This window comes from Salmo salar, unplaced genomic scaffold, assembly GCF_965601325.2.
Source record: "Salmo salar unplaced genomic scaffold, fSalSal1 ptg000587l, whole genome shotgun sequence".
NCBI classification, from domain to species: Eukaryota; Metazoa; Chordata; class Actinopteri; order Salmoniformes; family Salmonidae; genus Salmo; species Salmo salar.
In genome coordinates, this window is record NW_027675427.1 from 1,079,768 (window position 1) to 1,095,404 (window position 15,637).

General features: G+C 46.0%; 2 long non-coding RNA genes across 2 annotated transcripts; one reads left to right on the plus strand and one right to left on the minus strand.

The window, feature by feature from the left end:
- The first annotated feature begins 312 nt into the window (after positions 1 to 312).
- Positions 313 to 3,665, plus strand: LOC145876375 (uncharacterized). The gene is made up of 2 exons (XR_014391522.1): positions 313 to 926; positions 1,337 to 3,665. It is a non-coding gene; the product is annotated as an uncharacterized LOC145876375 (long non-coding RNA).
- Positions 3,666 to 8,619: 4,954 nt separating this feature from the next.
- On the minus strand, positions 8,620 to 12,330 carry LOC145876399 (uncharacterized). The gene is made up of 3 exons (XR_014391526.1): positions 12,146 to 12,330; positions 11,890 to 11,984; positions 8,620 to 8,730 (listed from the first exon to the last, which is right to left on the minus strand). It is a non-coding gene; the product is annotated as an uncharacterized LOC145876399 (long non-coding RNA).
- Positions 12,331 to 15,637: the final 3,307 nt, after the last annotated feature.

Sequence of the window (15,637 nt, forward strand, 5' to 3'; positions counted from 1 at the left end):
CACACACACACACACACACTGGACACACACACACACACACTGGACACACACACACACACACAGGACACGCACACACACTGACCTCACACACACACACTCACACACACACTGGGCACACACACACACACACACACACAGGACAAATACACAGGACACACACACACAGGACACACACACACACGAAACACGCACACACAATGAACTCACACACACTGGACACACAAACTTGACGCACACACTGGACTCACACACACACTGGACACACACACACACTGGACACATACACACACACACACACACACACACTGGACACAAACACTGAAAACGTTCTTACCAACACTTGACCTGTGTGTGTGTGTGTGTGTGTGTGTGTGTGTGTGTGTGTGTGTGTGTGTGTGTGTGTGTGTGTGTGTGTGTGTGTGTGTGTGTGTGTGTGTGTGTGTGTGTGTGTGTGTGAGAGTTCAGGTGTATCCCTCAATGACTGTCTGTTCTTCTGCTTATCGCTACAGTGTGGAACATGGTGGAGAGAACAGAATGAAACCTGGGATTAGAAAATGTGAGTGTTGACTGCTGTGAAGAATATGACTAAGAATAAGTCTTAATTCAAGTTAAGTCAAAGACCACCATCATTACTGACTTGGTCATATTAAATATCATCTGTAGTTCTACAGAAGCAGAAATCAGGGACACCAACGTTTACAAAGAGTTGGTGTGTGTGTGTGTGTGTGTGTGTGTGTGTGTGTGTGTGTGTGTGTGTGTGTGTGTGTGTGTGTGTGTGTGTGTGTGTGTGTGTGTGTGTGTGTGTGTGTGTGTGTGTGTGTGTGTGAGAGTTCAGGTGTATCCCTCAATGACTGTCTGTTCTTCTGCTTATCGCTACAGTGTGGAACATGGTGGAGAGAACAGAATGAAACCTGGGATTAGAAAATGTGAGTGTTGACTGCTGTGAAGAATATGACTAAGAATAAGTCTTAATTCAAGTTAAGTCAAAGACCACCATCATTACTGACTTGGTCATATTAAATATCATCTGTAGTTCTACAGAAGCAGAAATCAGGGACACCAACGTTTACAAAGAGTTGGTGTGTGTGTGTGTGTGTGTGTGTGTGTGTATGTGTGTGTGTGTGTGTGTGTGTGTGTGTGTGTGTGTAATTAATGTGAATAAGTGTGTATTATATTACCATACAGTATAACATATGATCATTCAACAAGTCTCAAGTTACCTTAACTTCTCCTTTTCATACCTAGAAACATCTACATTAAATGAATTAGTGAAAAGTGAGTTAACATTCTAATGTGAATGATGATTTCTAATATTGTGTCTGGTTTCATCCATCAGATGTCTGTGATCTCACACTGGACCTAAACACAGTAAACAGACTCCTCTCTCTGTCTGAGGAGAACAGAAAGGTGACATGGAGGAGAGAGAAGCAGCCGTATCCTGATCACCCAGAGAGATTTGAGTACTGGGGACAGGTGCTGTGTAGAGAGGGTCTGACTGGGCGCTGTTACTGGGAGGTGGAGAGGAGTGGGGGGGCTGCTATAGGAGTGACATATAAAGGAATCAACAGGAGAGGAAGGGATAATGACTGTTGGCTTGGATGGAATGACAAGTCCTGGAGTCTGTTCTGCTATGACAACAGATACATTGCCTGTCACAATAATAACTCCACTACCATAGACGTCCCCTCCTCCAGCCCCCACAGAGTAGGAGTATATCTGGACTGGTCAGCCGGCACTCTGTCCTTCTATAGAGCCTCCTCTGACACACTGACCCACCTGATCACATTCACCTCCACATTCACTGAGCCCCTCTATCCAGGGTTTAGGGTTTATGATGTTGGCTCTTCAGTGTCCCTGAAATAATAACTGGACACACACACACACACACACACTGGACACACACACACACACACACACACACACACACACACACACACTGGACACAAACTGGACACACACACACACATTGGACACACACACACACACACTGGACACACACAAACACACAGGACACACACATACACACACACTGGATACATACACACTGGAAACAAAATGGACACACACACACTGGACACAAAATGGACACACACACACACACACACTGGACACAAAATGCACACACACACACACACACTGAACACACACACACACACACACACACACACACACACACACACACACACACACACACACACAGACACTGGACACACACACACACACTGGACACACACACACACTGGACACACACTCACTGGACACACACACTCACTGGACACACACACACACACACACAAACACACTGGATACACACACACACACACAAACACACTGGATACACACACACACACACACACACAAACACACTGGATACACACACACTCACACACAAACACACTGGATACACACACACACACTGGATACACACACACAAACACACACACACACACACACACACACTGAACACACACACACACACACACTGACACACACACACACACACACACACTGATACACACACACACTGGACACACACACGCTTGACACACACACACTTGACACACTGGATACACACACACAAACACACTGGATACACACACACAAACACACTGGATACACACTCACACACACACACACACACACACACACTAACACACACACACTGGATACACACACACACACACTGGATACACACACACACACTGGATACACACACACACTGGATACACACACACAAACACACTGGATACACACATGCACACACGCACTCTGGACACACACATACAAACACACACTCTGGACACACACATACAAACACACACACTGACACACACACACACACACTGACACACACACACACACACACTGAACACACACACACACACACTGAACACACACACACACACTGACACACAAACACTGACACACACTGGACACTCACACATGACAGGCTTGTAATATTTTCTGATCTTTTACCACTTTGCATTTTTTATGATATATTTTACTGTTTGTGTTTGTACCACAGGAGGTTGGTGGGACCTTATTTAGGGAGGACAGGCTTGTAATGGCTGGAGGGGAATAAGTGGAATGGTATCAAACACGTGGTTTCCATGTGTTCCATTTCATTCACTCTGTTCCAGACATTATTATGAGCCGTCCTGCCCTCAGCAGCCTCCTCTGGTATGTACTGTCCTGTATGTGAGAGAGATCCAACAAGGAATTACAATGTATGTATTACTTTTAATACCTGCAAATGACAAATAAACTACTGGAACTCCTTATGAATGTCTGCAGCCGACGAGGTGAAAATATTACCGGAATATTCTGCAAAATGTTGATGAAGACGTCACTCAATCCACCCAAAACAACATGCAGTCTTTCCACAAGACTCCCATGAAGTTATAGTGTGACGTTATGAGTCGACGTTAAAGTAACATTCTCACAACATACTGCACTTGTTTTATCCTGTTTTAGATGTATCCTCTGTTTAAACATTTAAACTCTTACAATAACACTGTTAAAATACCAATGTGATCATTTTTTGTCTTTTATGTTGGAAAAACAAATTGTACAATTATATGTGGACATACGCTCCATAGTTGAACAAGTATACATGGTTATATTGTACTTTTCATAATAAAACATACTTGAAACAAGAAAAAGCATGTTAATTGTGAAAAAAAATTCGTTATTGATTTTTACATTGCTTCTCCCTGTCTCATGTTGACGTTTGTCATGAATCTTGACCTGGAGGCAGAACTGTGCGATTTCCTCTAGATATGTCAGCTGCAAAGTCAGAAATGGCTGTGGAAAATAATGTTGTTTTATGGTCTTAATTTAAGGGAAGGATTAGCAGTGTGGTTGAGGTTAGGATTAAAATCTGATTATATTACTTTGTGCCTGTGCCAGCTAGGGAATACTTTGCTGATAAATGCCAACCTGCCTCCAGAACAAGATTCATGACAATAAATGCCAACCTGCCTCCAGAACAATATTCATGACAATAAATGCCAACCTGCCTCCAGGGCAAGATTCATGACAATAAATGCCAACCTGCCTCCAGAACAAGATTCATGACAATAAATGCCAACCTGCCTCCAGAACAAGATTCATGACAATAAATGCCAACCTGCCTCCCAGTCGTCCCCTCCTTATCTTTACAAGGCTGCAGAACCTTCAAGCTAGTGATGTGGGGGTTCTCTCATAACCCTCAGTCCCCAGGTGGGTAGATGGCAGGTTGAATAAAGAGAAGCTAGTGATGTGGGGGTTCTCTCATAACCCTCAGTCCCCAGGTGGGTAGATGGCAGGTTGAATAAAGAGAAGCTAGTGAAGTGGGGGTTCTCTCATAACCCTCAGTCCCCAGGTGGGTAGATGGCAGGTTGAATAAAGAGAAGCTAGTGATGTGGGGGTTCTCTCATAACCCTTAGTCCCCAGGTGGGTAGATGGCAGGTTGAATAAAGAGAAGCTAGTGATGTGGGGGTTCTCTCATAACCCTCAGTCCCCAGGTGGGTAGATGGCAGGTTGAATAAAGAGAAGCTAGTGATGTGGGGGTTCTCTCATAACCCTCAGTCCCCAGGTGGGTAGATGGCAGGTTGAATAAAGAGAAGCTAGTGATGTGGGGGTTCTCTCATAACCCTCAGTCCCCAGGTGGGTAGATGGCAGGTTGAATAAAGAGAAGCTAGTGAAGTGGGGGTTCTCTCATAACCCTCAGTCCCCAGGTGGGTAGATGGCAGGTTGAATAAAGAGAAGCTAGTGATGTGGGGGTTCTCTCATAACCCTTAGTCCCCAGGTGGGTAGATGGCAGGTTGAATAAAGAGAAGCTAGTGATGTGGGGGTTCTCTCATAACCCTCAGTCCCCAGGTGGGTAGATGGCAGGTTGAATAAAGAGAAGCTAGTGATGTGGGGGTTCTCTCATAACACTCAGTCCCCAGGTGGGTAGATGGCAGGTTGAATAAAGAGAAGCTAGTGATGTGGGGGTTCTCTCATAACCCTCAGTCCCCAGGTGGGTAGATGGCAGGTTGAATAAAGAGAAGCTAGTGAAGTGGGGGTTCTCTCATAACCCTCAGTCCCCAGGTGGGTAGATGGCAGGTTGAATAAAGAGAAGCTAGTGATGTGGGGGTTCTCTCATAACCCTTAGTCCCCAGGTGGGTAGATGGCAGGTTGAATAAAGAGAAGCTAGTGATGTGGGGGTTCTCTCATAACCCTCAGTCCCCAGGTGGGTAGATGGCAGGTTGAATAAATAGAAAACAATAGGCTACATAAAACAATCCATAAATGTATAATTATTATGTAATTTCCACAAAACATTAAGGACACCTTTCTTTCCATGACAAACTGACCAGGCGTAACTCAATGTTAGGAAGGTATCCTTAACATTTTGTCCACTCAGTGGCTCTGACCCTTTACGTAACAGTCAATCCTCTTTACCAGGAAACCTTCTTTAAATTTCCCCAAATGTTTCCACACTGCTGCTCTCTCACAGCTGCTCCAGGGCCTCTTAGGTTGAGGAGTCATTCTCTTCTAACCTGATCACAGCTGCTCCAGGACCTCTTGGGTTGAGGAGTCATTCTCTTCTAACCTGATCACAGCTGCTCCAGGGCCTCTTGGGTTGAGGAGTCATTCTCTTCTAACCTGATCACAGCTGCTCCAGGGCCTCTTGGGTTGAGGAGTCATTCTCTTTTAACCTGATCACAGCTGCTCCAGGGCCTCTTGGGTTGAGGAGTCATTATCTTCTAACCTGATCACAGCTGCTCCAGGACCTCTTGGGTTGAGGAGTCATTCTCTTCTAACCTGATCACAAACAAAGACAAGATTCAAACAAATAAACATGGTCCAACATAATGGGGGGTATAGGGAAGGTAGGGGAGAGGAGGGGGGTATAGGGAAGGTAGGGGAGAGGAGGGGGGTATAGGGAAGGTAGGGGAGAGGAGGGGGTATAGGGAAGGTAGGGGAGAGGAGGGGGTATAGGGAAGGTAGGGGAGAGGAGGGGGTATAGGGAAGGTAGAGGAGAGGAGGGGGTATAGGGAAGGTAGGGGAGAGGAGGGGGGTATAGGGAAGGTAGGGGAGAGGAGGGGGGTATAGGGAAGGTAGGGGAGAGGAGGGGGTATAGGGAAGGTAGGGGAGAGGAGGGGGGTATAGGGAAGGTAGGGGAGAGGAGGGGGGTATAGGGAAGGTAGGGGGAGGAGGGGGGTATAGGGAAGGTAGGGGAGAGGAGGGGGTATAGGGAAGGTAGGGGAGAGGAGGGGGGTATAGGGAAGGTAGGGGGAGGAGGGGGGTATAGGGAAGGTAGGGGAGAGGAGGGGGTATAGGGAAGGTAGGGGAGAGGAGGGGGTATAGGGAAGGTAGGGAGAGGAGGGGAGGTATAGGGAAGGTAGGGGAGAGGAGGGGGGTATAGGGAAGGTAGGGGAGAGGAGGGGGGTATAGGGAAGGTAGGGGAGAGGAGGGGGTATAGGGAAGGTAGGGGAGAGGAGGGGGTATAGGGAAGGTAGGGGAGAGGAGGGGGTATAGGGAAGGTAGGGGAGAGGAGGGGGTATAGGGAAGGTAGGGGAGAGGAGGGGGGTATAGGGAAGGTAGGGGAGAGGAGGGGGGTATAGGGAAGGTAGAGGAGAGGAGGGGGTATAGGGAAGGTAGGGAGAGGAGGGGAGGTATAGGGAAGGTAGGGGAGAGGAGGGGGGTATAGGGAAGGTAGGGGAGAGGAGGGGGGGTATAGGGAAGGTAGGGGAGAGGAGGGGGGTATAGGGAAGGTAGGGGAGAGGAGGGGGTATAGGGAAGGTAGGGGAGAGGAGGGGGGTATAGGGAAGGTAGGGGAGAGGAGGGGGGGTATAGAGAAGGTAGGGGAGAGGAGGGGATATAGGGAAGGTAGGGGAGAGGAGGGGGTATAGGGAAGGTAGGGGAGAGGAGGGGGTATAGGGAAGGTAGGGGAGAGGAGGGGGGTATAGGGAAGATAGGGGAGAGGGGGGGAAGGGAAGGTAGGGGAGAGGGGGGGAAGGGAAGGTAGGGGAGAGGAGGGGGTACAGGGAAGGTAGGGAGAGGAGGGGGTATAGGGAAGGTAGGGGAGAGGAGGGGGGTATAGGGAAGGTAGGGGAGAGGAGTGGGGGTATAGGGAAGGTAGGGGAGAGGAGGGGGGGTATAGGGAAGGTAGGGGAGAGGAGGGGGTATAGGGAAGGTAGGGGAGAGGAGGGGGTATAGGGAAGGTAGGGGAGAGGAGGGGTATAGGGAAGGTAGGGGAGAGGAGGGGGTATTGGGAAGGTAGGGGAGAGGAGGGGGGTATAGGGAAGGTAGGGGAGAGGAGGGGGTATAGGGAAGGTAGGGGAGAGGAGGGGGGTATAGGGAAGGTAGGGGAGAGGAGGGGGTATAGGGAAGGTAGGGGAGAGGAGGGGGGTATAGGGAAGGTAGGGGAGAGGAGGGGGGGCATAGGGAAGGTAGGGGAGAGGAGGGGGTATAGGGAAGGTAGGGGAGAGGAGGGGGGCATAGGGAAGATAGAGGAGAGGCGGGGGGTATAGGGAAGGTAGGGGAGAGGAGGGGGGCATAGGGAAGGTAGGGGAGAGGAGGGGGTATAGGAAAGGTAAGGGAGAGGAGGGGGTATAGGAAAGGTAAGGGAGAGGAGAGGGTATAGGGAAGGTAGGTGAGAGGAGAGGGGTATAGGGAAGGTAGGGGAGAGGAGGGGGGGCATAGGGAAGGTAGGGGAGAGGAGGGGGTATAGGGAAGGTAGGGGAGAGGAGGGGGTATAGGGAAGGTAGGGGAGAGGAGGGGGGTATAGGGAAGGTAGGGGAGAGGAGAGGAGAGGGGGTATAGGGAAGGTAGGGGAGAGGAGGGGTTATAGGGAAGGTAGGGGAGAGGAGGGGGTATAGGGAAGGTATGGGAGAGGAGGGGGTATAGGGAAGGTAGGGGAGAGGAGGGGGGTATAGGGGAGGTAGGGGAGAGGAGGGGGTATAGGGAAGGTAGGGGAGAGGAGGGGAGGTATAGGGAAGGTAGGGAGAGGAAGGGGTATAGGGAAGGTAGGGGAGAGGGGGGAGTATAGGGAAGGTAGGGGAGAGGAGGGGGTATAGGGAAGGTAGGGGAGAGGAAGGGGTATAGGGAAGGTAGGGGAGAGGAGGGGGTATAGGGAAGGTAGGGGAGAGGAGGGGGTATAGGGAAGGTAGGGGAGAGGAGGGGGGTATAGGGAAGGTAGGGGAGAGGGGGTATAGGGAAGGTAGGGGAGAGGAGGGGGTATAGGGAAGATAGGGGAGAGGAGGGGGTATAGGGAAGGTAGGGGAGAGGAGGGGGTATAGGGAAGGTAGGGGAGAGGAGGGGGGGTATAGGGAAGGTAGGAGAGAGGAGGGGGGTATAGGGAAGGTAGGGGAGAGGAGGGGGGTATAGGGAAGGTAGGGGAGAGGAGGGGGGTATAGGGAAGGTAGGGGAGAGGAGGGGGGTATAGGGAACGTAGGGGAGAGGAGGGGGTATAGGGAAGGTAGGGGAGAGGAGGGGTTATAGGGAAGGTAGGGGAGAGGAGGGGGGTATAGGGAAGGTAGGGGAGAGGAGGGGGGGTATAGGGAAGGTAGGGGAGAGGAGGGGGGGACTTCCTCCATGTCAGGTAAGCAGCCTCCAAGTCTACCCTCACCAACGGACCAGACTGAGTGAGTTCTGAACATCCCTCTCTGTCCTCTGATGCTGCGTCCAAGTCTTCTTGGGTCTTTCTGGTGTCTCTGTCTTGACTCTTTAGTGAGTTTTTTCAGTTCTTTCCCAGGCTGCCTGAAAAACACAAAAAGATGGCACATACATAAGAGTTATAAACTATCAAAATAAAGAGAATCCCACACTCCATATATAAACTCCCAGTCATTTATTGGGTATTTACCAACGTTTCAGCATCACTGTGCCTTCTTCAGGGTGATGTCATCAATACTTGAACCAGGTTATGTAGAAAAACAGTGCAATTAGTGCAACCAATGACAATAGAGAGGGGTGTGTCATAATGATTAAGTTAATTACAATGAACTAATGAAACTGTTAAAAAAAACAATAGTTTATGGCATATTAAATATAAAAAAATAGTAGGGTATATTATATATATCCGGCTCTCCATGTAATCTGATTCATTATGATATAGGATCAGGTCCCCCCTCTCCATGTAATCTGATTCATTATGATATAGGATCAGGTCCCCCCTCTCCATGTAATCTGATTCATTATGATATAGGATCAGGTCCCCCCTCTCCATGGAATCTGATTCATTGTGATATAGGATCAGGTCCCCCCTCTCCATGTAATCTGATTCATTATGATCTAGGATCAGGTCCCCCCTCTCCATGTAATCTGATTCATTATGATCTAGGATCAGGTCCCCCCCTCTCCATGTAATCTGATTCATTATGATCTAGGATCAGGTCCCCCCCTCCTCTCCATGTAATCTGATTCATTATGATCTAGGATCAGGTCCCCCCCTCCTCTCCATGTAATCTGATTCATTATGATCTAGGATCAGGTCCCCCTCTCCACGTAATCTGATTCATTATGATCTAGGATCAGGTCCCCCCTCTCCATGTAATCTGAATCATTATGATCTAGGATCAGGTCCCCCTCTCCACGTAATCTGATTCATTATGATCTAGGATCAGGTCCCCCTCTCCATGTAATCTGATTCATTATGATCTAGGATCTTTTTATTTTTGTTATTTCACCTTTATTTAACCAGGTAGGCCAGTTGAGAACAAGTTCTCATTTACAATTGCGACCTGGCCAAGAATAAAGCAAAGCAGTGCGACAGAAACAACAACACAGAGTTACATGGAATAAACAAGCGTACAGTCAACACAAAAGAAAAAAGAAAGTCTATATACAGTGTGTGCAAATGGCGTGAGGAGGTATGGCAATAAATAGGCCGTAGTAGCAAAGTAATCACAATTTAGCAGATTAACACTGGAGTGATAGATGAGCAGATGATGATGTGTAAGTAGTGATACTGGTGTGCAGAAGAGCAAAAATATAAATTAAAACAATATGAGGATAAGGTAGGTAGATTGGGTGGGCTATTTACAGATGGGCTGTGTACAGCTGCAGCGATCGGTTAGCTGCTCAGATAGCTGATGTTTTAAGTTAGTGAGGGAGCAATAAGTCTCCGGCTTTAGCGATTTTTGCAATTCGTTCCAGTCATTGGCAGCAGAGAACTGGAAGGAAAGGCGGCCAAAGGAGGTGTTGGCTTTGGGGATGACCAGTGAGATGTACCTGCTGGAGCGCGTGCTACGGGTGGGTGTTGTTATGGTGACCATTGAGCTGAGATAAGGCTGAGCTTTACCTAGCATAGACTTGTAGATGACCTGGAGGATGGGAGACCCACAGTATAGGTGCGTAACGCACAGAGACGTCAAAAATGTGTTTCAAAAATCGTCAAAGAGTAATTATTTTAACCTCTATGGGCTAGGTGGGACGCTTGCCAGTGTAATCCCGTGGCGCGTTATTCAAATTCCTCAAAAATGCAAAAACTTCAATTTTTCAAACATATGACTATTTTACACCATTTTAAAGATAAGACTCTCGTTAATCTAACCACACTGTCCGATTTCAAAAAGGCTTTACAACGAAAGCAAAACATTAGATTATGTCAGCAGAGTACCCAGCCAGAAATAATCAGACACCCATTTTTCAAGCTAGCATATAATGTCACATCAACCCAAACCACAGCTAAATGTAGCACTAACCTTTGATGATCTTCATCAGAAGACAACCCTAGGACATTATGTTATACAATACATGCATGTTTTGTTCAATCAAGTTCATATTTATATCAAAAACCAGCTTTTTTACATTAGCATGTGACAAGCATGTGACTAGCATTCCCACCGAACACTGCCGGTGAATTTACTAAATTACTTACGATAAACGTTCACAAAAAGCATAACAATTATTTTAAGAATTATAGATACAGAACTCCTCTATGCACTCGATATGTCCGATTTTAAAATAGCTTTTCGGTGAAAGCACATTTTGCAATATTCTCAGTAGATAGCCCGGCATCACAGGGCTAGCTAGTTAGACACCCAGCAAGTTTAGCACTCATCAAAGTCAGATTTACTATAAGAAAAATGTTATTACCTTTGCTGTCTTCGTCAGAATGCACTCCCAGGACTTCTACTTCAATAACAAATGTTGGTTTGGTTCAAAATAATCCATAGTTATATCCAAACAGCAGCGTTTTGTTCGTGCGTTCAAGACACTATCCGAAAGGGTAAATAAGGGTGACGAGCAACGGCGCAATTCGTGACAAAAAAATTCTAAATATTCCATTACCGTACTTCGAAGCATGTCAACCGCTGTTTAAAATCAATTTTTATGCAATTTTTCTCATAAAAAAGCGATAATATTCCGACCGGGAATCTGCGTTTAGGTAAACAGACGAAAGAAAATAAAGCATTCGGTCGACTCGGGCACGCGCCTAAGCCCATAGTACTCTGATCGGCCACTTGCCAAAAGCGATAAAGTGTTTCAGCCAGAGCCTGCCTCGATATCGTTCAGCTTTTTCCCGGGCTCTGAGAGCCTATGGGAGCCGTAGGAAGTGTCACGTTATTGCAAAGATCCTCAGTCTTCAATAAAAAGAGCCAAGATGAAACAAAATTTGTCAGACAGGCCACTTCCTGCATGGAATCTTCTCAGGTTTTGGCCTGCCATATGAGTTCTGTTATACTCATAGACACCATTCAAACAGTTTTAGAAACTTTAGGGTGTTTTCTATCCAAAGCCAATAATTATATGCATATTCTAGTTACTGGGCAGGAGTAGTAACCAGATTAAATTGGGTACGTTTATCCGGGCGTGTCAATACTGCCCCCTAGCCCTAACAGGTTAACCTAAAGCATTTAATAAAGACACTTATAGTACAATATTATGGGGAATAGGAATGAGAGGGCTACTTACACCATTTTGGGAAGGGATCACAGCAGTGATTGAATCAGGGTATGAGACATGAGTTGAGGTGTTCAGAGGCTTGACCAGTGCAGGACAGGATTTGACTGGGAAGACAATAACACAAAAACACTACACAGTGAGACAAAAGAGCTCAGAATGAGTTAGTCCAAGCAAGGAGTAAAATCATAGATGTGTAATAATGTGATTGTGTTTGTGATTGACTCTACATAAAGTAATGAGAGAAAATTAACAGGGGTTCCCTCACCGTGCTTGGAGAGGAAACATTCAATGTGCCAGTGGATGAGTGGGCCACATGAGACGTGGCTTCCAGTTCATGTGAGGAGGTAGTTGACAATGGTAGTGGAGTGGTCATCACTTGTTAAATCATGGAACAGGAGGGGACTCAGCTGGAAATACAAATAGCAGATACGTTCCCTTGAAGCTGACCCATCGTAGGTTAGAACAACAAGTTTGTCCATGAAGATAAACACGGAATTCAAATCTCGCCCACTTGGCAAATCAAAGTAGCCCAAGAAACTTTTTCTGAATAAAGCCCTGATCATCCACATACAGTACCTGATGATAACTGAGAACGGCAAGCAGACTGGTGGCAACCATAGGTCCCAGAGTGGGGGGGGGGGGGGGGATTTTTTTGCCCTGGGGCCCAGAGTTTGTCCTTATCTGTTGACCTAACCAGGAAAACTCTGGACCCTATAAGGTATGACAGTGATGAATCAGTTGTAAAAGGTTTTGTAAGGGCTCTGATGGAACCAGTTTTAACTAAATCAGTGCACATGGTTTTAACCTCTATGGGACCGGCGGGACGAATTCGTCCCACCTACGTAACATCCACTGCCAGCCTGTGGCGCGATTTTCAAAATCTTCAAAATCCTATTACTTCAATTTCTCAAACATATGACTATTTTACAGCCATTTAAAGATAAGACTCTCGTTAATCTAACCACACTGTCCGATTTCAAAAAGGCTTTACAACGAAAGCAAAACATTAGATTATGTCAGCAGAGTACCAAGCCAGAAATAATCAGACACCCATTTTTCAAGCCAGCATATAATGTCACCAAAACCCAGAAGACAGCTAAATGCAGCACTCACCTTTGATGATCTTCATCAGATGACAACCCTAGGACATTATGTTATACAATACATGCATGTTTTGTTCAATCAAGTTCATATTTATATCAAAAACCAGCTTTTTACATTAGCATGTGACGTTCAGAACTAGCATACCCCCCGCAAACTTACGGGGAATTCGCTAACATTTTACTAAATTACTCACGATAAACGTTCACAAAAAGCATAACAATTATTTTAAGAATTATAGATACAGACCTCCTCTATGCACTCGATATGTCCGATTTTAAAATAGCTTTTTGGTGAAAGCACATTTTGCAATATTCTAAGTATATAGCCCAGGCATCACGGGCTCGCTATTTAGACATCCGGCAAGTTTAGCACTCACCATAATCATATTTACTATTATAAAAATGTCATTACCTTTTGTTGTCTTCGTCAGAATGCACACCCAGGACGTCTACTTCAATAACAAATGTTGGTTTGGTCCAAAATAATCCATCGTTATATCCGAATAGCGGCGTTTTGTTCGTGCGTTCCAGACACTATCCGAAATAGTAAAGAAGTGTCGCGCGCTTGGCGCAATTCCTGACAATAAAATTCAAAGTATTCAATTGCCGTACGTCGAAGCATGTCAACCGCTGTTTAAAATCAATTTTTACGTCATTTTTCTCGTAGAAAAGCGGTAAAATTCCGACAGGGAATCTCCTTTTCGGCAAACAGAGGAAAAAATCCCAAAGGCGGGGGCGGTCGGGGTCACGCGCATAAGCTAGTGTCTCTTGATGGGCCACTTGAGAAAGGCGATAATGTGTTTCAGCCTGGGGCTGGAATGACGACATTCTCTTTTTTCCCGGGCTATGAGAGCCTATGGACGACGTGGGAAGTGTCACGTTAGAGCAGAGATCCTTAGTAAATGATAGAGATGGCAAAGAAGTTCCAGAAATGGTCAGACAGGCCACTTCCTGTAAAGGAATCTCTCAGGTTTTGACCTGCCATTTGAGTTCTGTTATACTCACAGACACCATTCAAACAGTTTTAGAAAATTTAGGGTGTTTTCTATCCATATGTAATAAGTATATGCATATTCTAGTTACTGAGTAGGAGTGGTAACCAGATTAAATCGGGTATGTTTTTTATCCAGCCGTGTCAATGCTGCCCCCTAGCCCTAACAGGTTAATAACTCTTAGGGCTCGCGGACCGCAAGCGAAACACCTATGACAACATCCGGTGAAATTGCAGAGCGCCAAATTCAAAATAGAAATATATTAAACATTCATGAAAATACAAGTGTCATACATCATTTAAAAGCTTAGAATCTTGGCAATCGAACTGCGTTGTCAGATTTCAAGAAAGCTTTTTTTCAATTTCCACATTATTCATTACGAGATGAACAGGTGAGCAGTACGCGTCTATGAAATGAGAGCATGAACAGTGTGAGGACCGTTAAGCTCCAACTTTTCCGACACACACACACATTCATCTTATAATCACTCGGTTATACCTTTTCATGGTGAAATCATTTAGTCAAACCTTTAATCATATTATTTCCATTACAATCCACCCTATTGGCTAAATATTTCACATACACTATAACACATCTATTTTTATTGGATTCAGAAATGTCACACAAAATCAAACTAGATCAAACTAGGTCTTTGTGTTGTATAAGGGTGAAGGGCAACCACACAATAATAGTCTCCTCCTGCGACTGTGAAAGGGGGAAGTCTGGATCTAATGGGCACATTGGATACAGATAATGCAGATCAGTGCAACTGTCTGGCTTCCTTCCCTTCATGAACAGCTTTACCATACAGGCCATTCCCCTTGGTAAATTAATTCCATCGAGTAGAAAGGGGATGGTTGTCAACTGAAGTTTGGCTGTTGCGCAGGCATAACCTTCTTCTTTAGCTACTGATCTAGCTGTATACTGAATCCATTCCAGCCATAGGTTGGAATCCCCAAACCAAGTCTCCACCTCAATCACTTCCTTAAGATCTTTCGTCTGAACTATCCTCACCGGTTCTTGGCTCTGGATGACTACACAGGTAATGTCAGTTTTATCAGGGGTACTACTGGTATTCTGGCTGGCGGTAGAACTATCTCCTGTCCTAACCTCTACTACTCGGAATGGTACCGCAGTGTCGACAATGGTCTGGTCAAGGCCAACATACCATAACCCTAAATCCTCTTTCTTTATGCTTTTAATGGTCATTCCTATCTTCAAGCAATACTTCCCTTGCTCTGGATTGCAGTCAAAAACCCTGGCCTTCACTATATTCCATCTGTTTCTATATTGGGTGTGTGGATTGACATAGCCTTCTCTCTCTGTGTGAGCTATGATTCCATGAGTTACACCGGGATCTACACAGATATCTTCCCCATGAAGTCCGAGTCCTAGACTGCCAGGAGGTTAGGGACCCCATTTGGTCTGCATAGAACTCTATTGAGACATCCTTCCCTAACTCTAATCTCACTTCCTTTTTATCCAGATCGAGTGACCTTTTGTACCTAGGCCATATAAACTCCTCATCTTCTACACTATGGGTCAAGTTACAACTTTCTGACTTCTCGAGTGGTTCATGGTGTATTAGGAATATGGCTCCCAAAATCAGACAGCTCAGACTGACCAGTACCCCTGTAAAGCCCCACCCCCTCCCGGAGAATA